Source organism: Hyla sarda, chromosome 2 (genome assembly GCF_029499605.1).
Source record: "Hyla sarda isolate aHylSar1 chromosome 2, aHylSar1.hap1, whole genome shotgun sequence".
NCBI lineage: Eukaryota > Metazoa > Chordata > Amphibia > Anura > Hylidae > Hyla > Hyla sarda.
Window position 1 is genome coordinate 80745792 of NC_079190.1, and position 15620 is coordinate 80761411.

Sequence of the window (15620 nt, forward strand, 5' to 3'; positions counted from 1 at the left end):
GTTGCTTAGCAACAGCTCCCAGCATGCAAAAAGGGCATGCTGGGAGCTGTAGTTATGCAACAGCAGGAGGCAGAACACCACAACTCCTAGCATTCCCTTATGGGCATGCTGGAACTTATGGTTTTGCAACAGCTGGAGGCACATTTTTTTCTATGGAAAAGTGTACCTTCAGCTGTTGTATAACTACAACTCCCAGCTTGCACAAACAGCTAAAGTGCATGCTGGGAGTTGTAGTGGTGCATCTGCTGGTTGCATAACTACAACTCCCAGCATGCCCATTGGCTGTCGGTGACTGCTGAGAGTTGTAGTTTTGCAACAGCTGAGGGCACACTGGTTGTGAAACTCAGAGTTTTTTTTACCTAACTCAGTGTTTCACGACCGGTGTGCCTCCAGCTGTTGCAAACTACAACTCCCAGCAGTCACCTTACACCATGCACCGTACATGCTGGGAGTTGTAGTTTTGCAACAGCTGGAGGCATACTGGTTTTGAAACAGTGAGTAAGGTCACAAACTCAGTGATACATAACCAGTGTGCCTACAGCTGTTGCAAAACTAAAACTCTCAGCATGTACAGTCTGTCAGCGCATGCTGGGAGTTGTAGTTTTGCAACAGCTGGATGCCCCCCCCCCCAAATGTACAGGGTACACTCACGTGGGCGGAGGTTTACAGTAAGTATCCGGCTGCAAGTTTGAGCTGCGGCAAATTTTCTGCCGCAGCTCAAACTGCCAGCGAGAAACTACTGTACCCTAAAAACACTACACTACACTAACACAAAATAAAATAAAAAGTAAAAAACACTACATATACACATACCCCTACACAACCCCCCGGTTTCCAAAACGGAGCCTCCAGCTGTGGCAAAACAACTACTCCCAGTATTACCAGACAGCCACTGACTGTCCAGGCATGCTGGAAGTTTTACAACAGCTGGAGGCCCCCTGTTTGGGAATCACTGGCGTAGAATACCCCTATGTCCACCCCTATGCAATCCCTAATTTAGGCCTCAAATGCGCATGGTGCTCTCACTTTGGAGCCCTGTCGTATTTTTGGGGGGTATTTTCTGCTTTTACCCTTTTTAAAAATGTAACATTTTTGGGAAACCAAGCATTTTAGGTAAAAAAAAAATTTTTTTTTTACATATGCAAAAGTCGTGAAATGCCTGTGGGGTATTAAGGTTCACTTAACCTCTTGTTACGTTCCCCGAGGGGTCTAGTTTCCAAAATAGTATGCCATGTGTTTTTTTTGCTGTTCTGGAACCATAGGGGCTTCCTAAATGCGGCATGCCGCCCCCAGAGCAAAATTTGCTTTCAAAAAGCCAAATGTGACTCCTTCTCTTCTGAGACCTGTAGTGCGCCAGCAGAGCACTTTTCACCCCCATATGGGGTGTTTTCTGAATCAGGAAAAATTGGGCTTCAAATTTTGTGGGGTATTTTCTGCTATTACCCTTTTTAAAAATGTTAAACTTTTGGGAAACCAAGCATTTTTTTTTTTTTTTTACATATGCAAAAGTCGTGAATCACCTGTGGGGTATTAAGGTTTACTTTACCCCTTGTTATGTTCCCCGAGGGGTCTAGTTTCGAAAATGGTATGCCATGTGTTTTTTTTTTTGCTGTTCTGGCACCATAGGGGCTTCCTAAAGGTGACATGCCCCCCAAAAACCATTTGTCGCTCCTTCCCTTCTGAGCCCTCTACTGCGCCCGCCAAACAATTAACATAGACATATGAAGTATGTGCTTACTCGAGAAAAATTGGGTTTCAAATGCAATGAAAAATTTTCTCCTTTTTACCCCTTGCAAAAATTCAAAAATTGGGTCTACAAGAACATGCGTGTGTAAAAAATGAAGATTGTGAATTTTCTCCTTCACTTTGCTGCTATTCCTGTGAAACCCCTAAAGGGTTAAAAACGCTTACTGAATGTCATTTTGAATGCTTTGGGGGGTGCAGTTTTTATCATGGGGTAATTTGTGGGGTATTTGTAATATGAAGACCCTTCAAATCCACTTCAAACCTGAACTGGTCCCTGAAAAAAAGCGAGTTTAAAAATTTTGTGAAAAATTGGAAAATTGCTGCTGAACTTTGAAGCCCTCTGGTGTCTTCCAAAAGTAAAAACACGTCAATTTTATGAGGCAAACATAAAGTAGACATATTGTATAGGTGAATAAAACCTTATTGTAATTTCCTTACAAGCAGAGAGCTTCAAAGTTAGAAAAATGCTAAATTTTCAAATTTTTAATAAAATTTGGGGATTTTTCACCAAGAAAGGATGCAAGTTACCACAAAATTTTACCACTATGTTAAAGTAGAATATGTCAGGAAAAAACAGTCTCGGAATCAGAATGATAACTAAAAGCATTCCACAGTTATTAATGTTTAAAGTGACAGTGGTCAGATTTGCAAAAAATGGCCGAGTCCTTAAGGTGAAAAAGGGCTCAGTCCTTAAGGGGTTAAGGAACGCTGGCCCTTTAAGAATTCTTGCTGTGTGCTACATGGTGACCTACTTGGGTGACCCACTTCTGGGGTCCCCGGATGTCTGCTGCTCTCCCCGGATCCTTCTGATGGCTTCTGCAGAGTCTGCGCAGCGGTGGTCTGGTACACTGAAGCGGGCGCAGCTGGCGGAACTTTTAGTTTTTTTGCTGCGCCCAGAGGAATTCCGGTTGGGTCCGGTCAAGAAATGCTTCCCCACCGCAATACTAGAGACCCTTTTCGTTCCTTCTGGCTCGCAAAGGAGGCGTGACTGCAGAGGACCAGCGGTGGCGGAGCTGCGACCGCTGGTGCGGGACTGATTTTTAACCCTTGCAGGAACTTCAGCAACAACACGGTATTCTTCACCTCCCCCTTACTTTTTCCTGCACCCCGGCAAAGCACAATTTACCTGACATTGTCCCGTACATTTTTGGGCGCAATTTCGGTGGCAGCTTGCGACAGCTCCGGACAATTTTACAATCACAGTTCTGAATAGGGGGGAGGAAAAGTGGCTCTTGCAATAATGGTATACATCCATTTTCTTGTTGCGGGTGGCCTGGTGGTTGAATAGTTAAAGGCACACACCCGTATCCTGTTCTTGGGATGCCAAAAGAGATGTGGTGACCACGGGGTGTTACAGTGTAGGTAGCGGGATCTGATAGAATTAATCCTGGGGGCAAGATGTTGTTAACGCCTAGTGTTCGTGACGCCAGGATGTGGTTGTTTTGTTATAGGGCACTGCCGACAACCAGCCCAAAAACAGCATGCAATGAATGAAGGTACACAGCAAGGATTTGAAGCAACTTGAACTTTTACTTAGAATAGGTGGATAACAGTCTTTACCATTAGACAGTTTCCACAGAGGTAACCGGGACACAGGGAACCTCTCAGGCTTGCTTGGACTGTGCTACTAGTATTACTTTAGCTGGGTAGTAATCACTTGATTTGTAGAAGTAGTTTTGACTTACAGTTCAGAAGTGGCTGCTGGTCTTTAGGCTTTGGCCTAGCTGAGATGAAGTTGGATAGTACAAGACTTTGTGCTTTTTTCAATGCCAGGAACTAAGAGAGTGCAGGAACAAGAGAGTGAGTATACAGACTACAGCCCCTTATATACTAGGGGGCTGGACTAAAGTCCATTGGTAGCTGGTTGCCTGGGGTACCTGTGCCCTTGGAACTCTGGGTAAGTCATGTGACTGCAGATAACATGACCACCATTTTATACAGTTTGTACAACTTTATACAAATAAACATTCACAGCAAATGAACAAAATAACCATACATGGCATTTATAGAAGATAACCTGGGGGAAACCCTGCAGGAGAGCCTTGTAGAACTGAGGGACTCTTCCTGAGGGGACTTAAGGACTGTACAGAACTATGTTCTGTACCAGGACACCACACAAGTGTCTTGGATCCCATTAGGGACCAAGCATGCCACTGTTCTGCCCCCCTCTCTGCCCTGGGATCTACACTCTGGTAGACTTCACCACCACCCCAACAAAGTGTGTGCTCCAGGCAGGGGCCAGGTTTGCCAACGTGTAGATATGCCACTGTGGGCAAATAGGGCAGTTTTGGGGTCTCAGGCTATGTTCACTCATCGTTTTTCTCCTTGTCATTATTTGGCTTTTTTTAGGCCCCATTCACACTGTGAACACTCCTCATGGGAATTCCGCACAGATTCCGCTTGCAGCAGCCTCCCGTTTATTACAATGGAAATTTTCCTACCAGATTTGGATTTCGGCGGAAGATTGAACCTGCAAATTGTTGTGGACACAAGTGACGATTCCGGATAATTTCTGCTCTATGCAGAAGCTCACAGATCCACTCTGGAAATTTCTCACTGAATATTGTTAGTGGGAACTGATCTAAAAATTCAGCTAAAAGAATGATTGGCTGCTATGAGAAACAAAGATAATCTTACTAGAAGACAGCTTGTGTGAGAACATAGCCACAGAACCATTATTTTTTTTTAGGTGTTTTTCTTTGGATTTTCCGAGGACAGCATGTTCTAGGAGAGCTGTTTTTCTTCCATAATTTATTCCTTCTTAGAGCATGTACACAGAGAAAATTCCACTTCAAAATCAGCCTGGAACCTTTCTTGTGGATTTTGGAGTGGATTTTGATGTCCTTTTTAGCTAAACACGTTAAAGGGGTACTCCGCCGGAAAGCATTTTATCCCCTATCCAAAAGATAGGGGATAAGATGTCTGATCACGGGGGTCCCGCCACTAGGGACCCCTCGTGATCTCTACTGCGGCACCTCAGTTATCCGGTGCATGGAGTGAACTCTGCTACGTACTAGCCGTCACGAACACAGAAGCACAGAAGCTCCAAACTTCCGTGTTCCTGACATCGCCACTGCCGGCCTGGAGATTGTGAAATAAAAAACAGCTGTCAAAAGCTACAAACAGGCAGCATTTTGCCCCTCAAAAATTCCATACTCGCTGCATGCCATTTTATTTATTTTTTTACCAAAAACACTGTGGCCATATGTTAGCTAGGAGTCAAGAGGGAAATATGAACCCACATGCAGTGGTGTCGCTGGGGGACAGAGGGGGCCATGGCCCCCCCTAGATCAGGCCGTGCCCCCCCTTGTGCCCCCCCAATTTAAAATAAATAGGAATGTTCCGATACTAGTATCTGGGCCAGGGGTAGACTGACCGGCTGGGTAAAGAGCCCGTTGTAGCTGCTGAGGATATCCCTGCGCTGCTCCTGGTCTGCGTATCATTAGCAGAGATAGGCAGAGATGAAGAGTAACTCATTAATGGCTCCGCCCCCAGCACAGGAGAGGACGGGGTGAGAGCTGACAGGTCTCCACAGAACCATGTGAGGTGAGTGATGTCCCTGTGTGCTGCCTCTCCCCCCTGATCAGCAGTATATCCTGGGGCTGAGTAATGTGTATAGTAGCAGCCCAGAGGGGTCACTTTCCCTCCTTCAGTGTCCACAGGTCACATTATCAGAATTTTTTTGGGAAAAAATCGCGGCAAAAAATTGCGTGGTTTTACCGCGATTTTTCGTAAATCGCGGTAAAACCGCGCAATTTTTGCCGCGATTTTTCCATAAATTGTTCTGGTAATGTGACCTGCTGGTGACCTGTGGACACTGGAGGAGGCAAAACGACCCCTCTGGAAGGACAACATGTGAACACACTGCTAGTTTATCATTAACCCCTTAAGGGTACATTCACATGTACAGGATCTGCTGCATATTTTTGCTGCATATTTTGTGCAGCTGATTTTGCAACCCATTAGCTTCAATAAGTAGCAAAATCAGCTGCAGAAAATATACAGCAGATCCTGTACGTGTGAACGTACCCTAAGGGCTCATTCAGGGGTGGATCCACAATGTATTTTACGCTACAGTGCTGCCTCCATCTGTGCCTGCTCCTCCGCTACAAGCAGACACGCTTTTGATGTGTATACTCGCACACATCATGGCCGCTCCTCCTGCTCTATGAGCTAGGCCGAGAGCAGCCGCGATGTGTGCGAGTATACACATCAAAGCGTGTCGTAGCGGCGGATTGCCATTATGAGCAGGCACAGATGGAGGCAGCACTGTAGGGTCCATTGTCGACGGATCCGCAGCGTAAAATATGCTGGGGATCCATCCGTGTAAATGAGACCTAAGGACACAAGGTGTATGTGTACTCACAGTGCCTGCTCCCACTGTGTTGTATAAATCATTAGCTAGAACACTCGGCTAATGCCAGACATCACCGATCAGGCTGATGTCCGACATAACACTTTAGATGCCGCTATCAAAATTGATGGTAGTGTCCAAAAGTTTTAATGCCTTGAGGACCAAGCGTTTTTCCGTTTTTGCACTTTCGTTTTTTCCTCCTAAGCTTTTAAAAATCATAACCCTTTCAATTTTGCACCTAAAAGTCCATATGATGGCTTATTTTTTGCGCCACCAATTCTACTTTGTAATGACATCAGTCATTTTACCCAAAAATCTACGTCAAAAATGGAAAAAAAAATCATTGTGCAACAAAAATAAATGAAGATTTTGAATTAATTTTTTTTAAATTAAACATGTTCTGCACAGTGTGTCTGTGTATGTGTGTGTGTGTGTGTGTATATATATATATATATATATATATATATATATATGTATGTATTTATTTATGAGATTAGTTAGGAGTAGCTGTATTAGTCCAGTGATGCAAAAAGCAAAATCATCGGTAGTTGCAGTATCTTGTAATACCTTTTTTATTGGACTAACAAGATTTTGTAGAGACAAGCTTTCGGGATTCCTCCCTTTATCAAGTCATAAGTAGTGTTGCTCACGAATATTCGCAATTCGAATTTTATTCGCGAATATCGCATATTCGCGAATTCGCGAATATTCGCGAATATAGCGCTATATATTCGTAATTACGAATATTCGTTTTTTTTTTTTTCGTTTTTTTTTTACAGTACACATCACAGTGATCATCCCTCTCTGCTTCCAGCTTATGTGGTGTAAGAAGGCTCTAATACTATTGTGTGAGACTGGTGCGCGAATTTTCGCATATGCGAAAATGTGCATATGCTAAGTTTCGCATGTGCGAATTTTCGCTTATGCTAATTTTTGTATATGCAAATTTTCGCATATGTTAATTTTCGCACATGCGAATATTCGCATATGCGAAAATAAAACGAGAATATTACGAATATGCGAATATTCGCGAATATGACGAATATTCGTCCATATATTCGCGAATATTCGCGAATTCGAATATGGCCTATGCCGCTCAACACTAGTCATAAGCATTTCTGAGCTCACAAGGAGAAAACACAGGTTCTATCTGCATATTATGTGAGATAGAACCTGTGTTTTCTCCTTGTGAGCTCAGAAATGCTTATGACTTGATAAAGGGAGGAATCCCGAAAGCTTGTCTCTACAAAATCTTGTTAGTCCAATAAAAAAGGTATTACAAGATACTGCAACTACCGATGATTTTATTTATTTATGATATATATATATATATATATATATATATATATATATATTTATACACACACACGTTTTAAAATTGCCCCCCCCCCCCACTTTTTTCACTGGCCCCCCATGAATGCTGGAGACGCCACTGCCCACATGGATTTTTTTTTTCTTTTCACCCTGTAAGCTTTAGCCGGAACTGTTAGCTCCCTTTTTTCATTTTGCCTGGTTGCTCCATTCTTTTTACGGTGGAACGCTGATTTGTATTTTAAATCACTTGAAAAATTCTAGTGAGAAAATAAAAAACAGTGGCACTAAAATAAGTGGCTCATAAAAACAATATCCCAATAAACATTCAAAACTACAGACAATAACAAACAAAAACAATATAATTTGCTAGTTTTTAAATATGTCACAAATATGTTTTAAATATGCCACAAAAAACTGCAAAATTGAGCAGAAAAATTAAGGAGCATTTTTTGTATTTTTATTTTTTTATGCCAAAAATCCAAACAAAAGTTCTGTCTCTTCATAGCCTCACAATGCTATAAATTGCCGACGTCAATGCTTGGTGCATAACATTTATTGGTAAAACATTTTCCAATTAAAAAAAAGCACTGTGGTAGAGTTTTATATTCTCCTATTGTCTTATAAAGGGTTATTTTTCTATTGCGCATGCATTTTTTCATGAATCTTACAGTGGTCAGAAAAATCCAATAGATTTTTCTGTGCGAATATTTGTATTATGATCCTGCTGTTTATAGTTGGTTTACACCCAGTCAGAGAACAATTAGCCACTCTGAATAGATGTTCCACACTTTTTCTGAGATGTGTGTTAAATTAATTAATTTGGTGAAAAAAAGAACAGTCAGATAAAATAAAATAGGGAAAAACCCTACAACAGTAGTAAATCTGGGTCCATATGTGAAACCACCCTTAGGCCTTACCATACATGACCAGTTTAGTAACTACATTGGAGTTTGTATTGTTCTCCCAGTATTTGCATATGTTTTGTATAGGTTGTGCTTTCATTTCACTGATCAAAAATATTGGATGTGTAACATGAGCTCATTTAACAGTAGAATTATAGTTTTCCTGTAGACGTTCATGGCCTAAAACCAGGTTTGAGTGTTATACCGATCTTAAAGTGCATTTGTCACTTCCGTACGATGTCACCTCCCTGTAGGTCAATCGTGTAGGTTGGGGCGGGGAGATGGCATGCCACTGCAACTCTACCGATATATATAAGTATCTACCGATATATATAAGAATACAAGCTGCAGGCAAAGGATTATGCCCTAAATGCACCTAAGGGCCTTGTATGGAGGAGACAGATGCACTTCAAACCTGTATGGTATATATATCCACAGGATATGCCTAATAAATGCAAATGCTGAGACTCACATCTCCAGAACCGGGTTCCCCCCATCCCATCCCACCTGGTGAGGAGGCCACCTGCCACTACATCTAGTCAGAGTCTAAACAGAAAAGCGGAGTTCATTGTATTCCAAGAGCTTGGCTTATTCCTGTTTGAATAAATGGGAGGTTGTACTTGTACCTATTAGCCATTTATGGCATTCCCTGTGGATGTACCCTAATTGTCTATGATGCGAATGCCCCATTAACTGTCTTTCTAATTAATTAAAGTGATTGTTTTGTTATTTATTATCTAAAATGTATGTACAATAGTACATCCAATCCAACAAAAAGCAATTAGCAAAATTATACCAGTTAACGTGTTTTCACATGTTTCCATATATCTTCCAAATTGATCCTACTGTTCTTCCCATGACCTCGTCCTGTCCTCCTCCCTCATTATCTGCTCATTCTCATTTCCTCGATTTTTCCCATAGAGGAACCATTCCATGGAACTTATTTCTATGCTTCATTACACTTTCAACAAACATTCTTTACATTACATTTTGTGCTAGGTCGAAGACACCTTTCCAGAAATCTTTATTAGGTTTCGTAATAATTCCCCATTGGAAGGTTTTGCAATACCTATTTTTTTCTACGCTAAAAACACACTTCTTTTGGGTTTTTCCCTTATTCAAGCCAAAAGCCTAACCAATATTCTTGCAGTGTTGTCCTCCTCTCCAACCAGGTCATCAACATGGCTCTTAGGCTGCATTCATTTGACTCCATAGCTGTTGTCGACTCCAGAAAATATTAATCTACTGGAATCGAGGATAACATAACATTACTAGAACTTCCTATAAGGTTAACTGTAGGGTTAAAACCATATTACTATATTATAATGTTAGAAAGATTTTTTAAGCATGGCTCAACACCAACTGGTGCACTGGCTTGCAGCTTGTGAAAGTTGGGGAGTTCTGCTTTCCAATATAGTACGATATATTCATTCTATATCAATCTGATAAGGGGCAATAATGATAATATGCAATAATAATAATAATATGTAATCTATACTATTACCTCTTCCTAACTGTTAAGAGTTTAATAAATATTGTGACCCCAACTGTCTTACCTAAATCTTAGAGCTGTGGCCAAAGAAACTATTAGCGAACACCAAGGGACATTAAAGACAATAACTGCAGTGGGCGCCCCATAATGATTTGTTTTCATTATAACTTAATATATAACATAATGATGATATATAGAATTGTTCAATAACTAAACACAGTGGGACAGGCAAAACTTTTTTTCAGTCATGCTTAGCCTGTCAAAATCCCCCATGTGCTGATTTCACTAGTGCATCTAGCTGCTTTGTGCACCAGCCCCACTATCTTTGCACAATATCTCACTTATATATATACTCACTTATACTAATTGTTATTAAGTTTTCTTCTGCCTACTAATGGAAAAATAAGCTAATATATAAAGGAAAACTGTGGGGAAAACTGATACTTTTGCTTTTTTAGGACCTAACAGGTGGTGCATGACACATGGATTCTCACTTTTATCTTTATGTTATGGTTATTTTCAATTTCATTGTTTCTTAAGGAAAATACTTGCAAAATGTGGTGTCCAGTTATAAATGGCGCTTTTGTTGGATTTCATATGAATCAGACAGAAAAACCCTCTGTATGAGGGGAATTTATCAAATCTGGTGTGAGTTTTGGCCGTTATTAGTCCGCAAATGTTGCGGAGAAAGTGTGAAAGTGCGCAAACTGTATCAAATATCGCACAGACTTTGATGAATCACCAAAGAACTGTTCTACTCTAGTCGGGTTAAATGTTGCAGAGAAGGGATTGTCGTGTGACAATTGTATCAAATGTTGCATAGACCTTAATGCAATTGTCTCATACAGCCATTTTGATAGTTCAATAGGGCAGGGTTGAGCTGCCCTGTGATAACTTCTTAATCTGGCCCATGTGACATTTCTGCGCCATTTCACAAAAAGTTGCACGTGATAAATGAGTGATCACTGCACAAAGTGCTCTATAAAGGTACACTTCATGGTAACGAAACTGAAACGTTCCAAATGGAATTTCACAGAAAATAACGCACAGGGACAGCCTTCTACTTTTAATACAACAAATTTAGACAAAAAAATTTCTAAATGGTTTGATAAATTTTCCTCTATGTCTCCATATAGCATTGGAGGTATATAGAGCTACAATACAGCCCCACTTCCAACTACATAATATACAGTGGGGATTAGTGTGAACCAGATACATAAAATGGCATTTATTCAGAGCACATATCAATGTGTTTCTGGCTCGGAATGGGCCCTTTGTCAGGACAAGGTGCTGATCTGCACCTTGTCCTGATGAAGGGCCCATTCTGGGCCAGAAACGCGTTGATATGTGCTCTGAATAAATGCCATTTTATGTATCTGGTTCACACTTTTTTGTACTGACTACCTGACAGGGTCTGGCGTTTTGAATAGTTCCATTTTCTTAGTTTTTTTTTCCCCTTCTACTCCATTACTGTACCAGAAGGCTACTGGGATCGGGAGGAACCAAGCTGCAGGACTCTATTATACTCTTTATATGCTAATAGATGTTGTGCTCTCAGTGCAACATCACAGGGTTAGTGTTCCCATCCTGCAATACCATACCTTTTGTGTCTCTCTTTTCTTTTCCCCTCTGTGTATCTATCTATCTATACATACATGCACACTGCTGAAATTCAACTTCCTTACTCCGTCGAAAGAATTAAAATGTTCATTCTTACGGCGGATCCGCTTAGAAATACATTGCCATCTATTGGAAGAGTAATGCAGTCAGTGTAGTCCTAGCACCGTCTGCTGTCAGGACTGGATGCCAGAGATTTTAGCCTTTTGTGCGTTATAGATAATTTGTAAAAAATAATAATAATAATCATAAACTTATGGCAGCCCCTAACACTTTTTTTTTTAATCTTTGGGCAACTACCAAATTTAAATTAGCCCTGATGACACAAAGCAAAAGTTACATAATGGCCTTTACCTTAGCATACTGTACATTTCCTACTAGGGATACTATTATTACTTTAAAATAAAAATAAAATGCATTTAAAGGGGTACTCTGCTGCTCAGCATTTGGAACAAGCTGGAGCCGGCGCCGGGAGCTTGTGACGTCATAGCACCGCCCCCTCATGACATCACGCCCCGTACCCTCAATGCAAGTCTATGGGAGGGGGCGTGACGGCTGTTTGTTCCAGTTTGTTCCAAACACTGAGTACCCCTTTAAGTTTAAAAAAGGCTTACATGTGATATTACTAAAGTCTTACATATGATATTACTAAAAATAATCTTCCAAACCTTCCTCTTTCTATATGTGAATACAATAATTGTGGGAATGTACAGAACATGGAATTATATTTTCTAGTATATATATATCCCTTTCTAAATTATCCTTGACAGATGAAATGTTACATCGCAAGACTCACAACAGATCTACATGAATAAATCATTGATAGGAACCTGTCATGCACAGGCCAGAAAAAAGTAATGTAAAAAAATAAAATAAGGGTTTAGCGGTGGGGTATCTGGCTTCTGCTTGTTTAGTTTCCATATTAACTAGATACAATGGAATAGGCACTGTTCCATAGAGAAGCAATAGATAAGCATAACTCAAGGGAAAAAATCTCAACTCAAGGGAAAAATCTCAAATATGAAAAGATAACATTTAGCTTAACAGCTATCCAAACATTTTTCCAATTCTTATCGGCTTATCCATCTGATAACAATTTGCAAGTTATTGTTATTAAGTTTTCTTCTGCCTACTAATGGAAAAATAAGCTAATATATAAAGGAAAACTGTGGGGAAAACTAATACTTTTGCTTTTTTAGGACCTAACAGGTGGTGCATGACACATTAATTCTCACGTTTATGTTATTGTTATTTTCAATTTCATTGTTTCTTAAGGAAAATACTTGCAAAATTTGGTGTCCAGTTATAAATGACGCTTTTATTGGATTCCATATGAATCAGACAGAAAAATCCTCTGTATGAGGGGAATTTATCAAATCTGGTGTGAGTTTTGGCCGTTATTAGTCCGCAAATGTCACAGAGAAAGTGTGAAAGTGCGCAAACTGTATAAAATATCGCACAGACTTTGATGAATCACCAAAGAACTGTTCTACTCTAGTCGGGTTAAATGTTGCAGAGAAGTGATGGTCGTGTGACAATTGTATCAAATGTTGCATGGACCTTAATGCAATTGTCTCATACAGCCATTTTGATAGTTCAATAGGGCAGGGTTGAGCTGCCCTGTGATAACTTCTTAATCTGGCCCATGTGACATTTCTGCGCCATTTCACAAAAAGTTGCACGTGATAAATGAGTGACCACTGCACAAAGGGCTCTATAAAGGTACACTTCATGGTAACGAAACTGAAACGTTCCAAATGAAATTTCACAGAAAATGACTCACAGGAACAGCCTTCCACTTTTAATACAACAAATTTAGACAAAAAAAATGTCTAAATGGTTTGATAAATTTCCCTCTATGTCTCCATATAGCATTGGAGGTATATAGAGCTACAATACAGCCCCACTTTCAACTACATAATATACAGTGGGTAAAAATTTGTATTAATGTGCATAAAGAAGCCAAGGAAAGATGGAAAATTCTCCAAAAGGCATCAAATTACAGATTAGACATTCTTATAATATGTCAACAAAAGTTAGATTTTATTTCCATCATTTACACTTTCAAAATAACAGAAAACAAAAAAATAGTGTCTGCAAAAGTTTGGACACCCTGCAGAATTTATAACATGCACTGCCCCCTTTGGAAAGCTGAGACCTTTCAGTGTCATGGATTGTTCTCAATTCTCATCTGGGAAGACCAGGTGATGTCAATCTCAAAGGTTTTAAATGCCCAGACTCATCTGACCTTGCCCCAACAATCAGCACCATGGGTTCTTCTAAAGAGTTGTCTAGAAATCAGAAACTGAAAATAGTTGACGCTCACAAAGCTGGCAGTCATCAGGAACAGTGGAAGTTAAAGCAAGATCTGGAAGACCAAGAAAAATATCAGACAGAACAGCTCGTAGGAGTGTGAGAAAAACAATTCAAAACCTATGTTTGACTGCACAATCCCTCCAGAAAGATCTGGCAGACACTGGAGTTGTGGTACACTATTCCACTATAAAGAGATACTTTTACAAATATGGTCTTCATGGAAGAGTCATCAGAAGAAAACATCTTCTACGTCCTCACCACAAAAATCAGCATTTGAACTTTGCAAATGAACATATAGACAAGCCTGATGCATTTTGGAAACAAGTTTTTGGCCGGAATGAGCAAAGGCACGTTTGGAGAAGAAGGGGAACAGAATTTAATTAAAAGAACCTCTGTCCAACTGTTAAGCATGGGGGTGGATCAATCATGCTTTGGGGTTGTATTGCAGCCAGTGGCACAGAGAACACCTCACAACTAGAAGGAAAAAGGGATTCAATAAAAGTTCAGCAAATTTTGGATGCTAACTTGATGCCATCTGAGAAAAAGCTGAAGTTAAAGAGAGGATGGCTTCTACAAATGGATAATGAGCCTTAACACACGTCGAAATCCACGGGGGATTACATCAAGAGGCGTAAACTGAAGGTTTTGCCATGGCCTTCACAATCTCCTGACCTCAACATAATTGAAAATCTTTGGATAGACCTTAAAAGAGCAGTGCGTGACAGACAGCCCAAAATTCTCAAAGAACTGGAAGACTTTTGTAAGGAAGAATGGGCAAAGATACCTCAAGCAAGAATTGAAAGACTCTTGGCTGGCTACAATAAGCGTTTACAAGCTGTGATACTTGCCAAAGGGGCAGTACAAGATATTAACTATGCAGGGTGCCCAAACTTTTGCAGATGCCATTTTTTTGTTTTCTGTTATTTTGAAAGTGTAAATGATGGAAATAAAATCTAACTTTTGTTGACATATTATAAGAATGTCTAATGTGCAATTTGATGCCTTTTGGAGATTTTTCCATCTTTCCTTGGCTTCTTTATGCACATTTTTTTTATTTTTTATTTCAAATTACAAAATTACAATAATGCATTTCAAAATTTGCTTTTCACAATATAAATAATCCCACCCACACCCCTATCCCCCCACCCACTACCAGCTAGGATGCCTCATCCCATTTCTTCCACTCGTTTTCAACTTTTTACCTATCTTTTTTCCCTGATAGTAAATAGCTTCAAATCTTCTCATTTGTTGAACTTCCCTCTGCCACTCAACCCAACATGGGCCCTGGGGAGCAAACCATCTCCTAAGAATAATTATTCTAGCTAATCCGAAAGCCTTTATCAGAACACTGTTCTTGCACTGCATCCTAAGTCCTATCCCTAGAATGGCCGTTTTAATATCAAAGCTTATCTTAGTACCCAATTTCGTTTCTACCATATTGTATACCCCTGTCCAAAAGGAAAGCAGTTTTGGGCAGCTCCACACCATATGTGACAAATCCGCACCTTCCATATTACATTTCGGGCATTTAGAATCAAGTCTTTTTCCCATCTTATACAAGAACCCCGGCGTATATGGGATCCTATGTATCAGCTTTATCATAGAGGTTTTATGGTCAATATTGAGAAATGATTAGGAAATATTTATAAATACTTCCCTCCATTCTTCCCCATCGATCTGACCTACTACTTGCTTCCATCTATCCCTACTCTTTGGAGGAAATTTTTCAACGGAAAATCTAACTAGGCCCTTATGTAAGTTACCTAATACCTTTGTCGAGAAGGACCGAAGCCCAAACATATAGTCAATTAACTCATGTCTATTTATTGCCCATCTAGGGTTGTTCTTCTCCTTCTCAAAAGCGCTTTTGATTTGTAAG

General features: G+C 40.2%; 1 protein-coding gene across 3 annotated transcripts in view; it reads right to left on the minus strand.

Moving 5' to 3' along the window:
- Positions 1-3609, minus strand: part of WNT10B (Wnt family member 10B) — an 83519-nt gene extending 79910 nt beyond the window's left edge. For 2 of the 3 annotated variants that reach the window (XM_056562231.1, XM_056562232.1), the window contains exon 1: positions 3432-3609. The gene's annotated coding sequence lies outside the window, so the exon portion shown is untranslated. Of the gene's footprint in view, positions 1-2498; positions 3386-3431 lie in introns of those variants that run through there. The other variant, XM_056562233.1, reaches the window with a different exon arrangement.
- Between the last annotated feature and the right edge of the window lie 12011 nt (positions 3610-15620).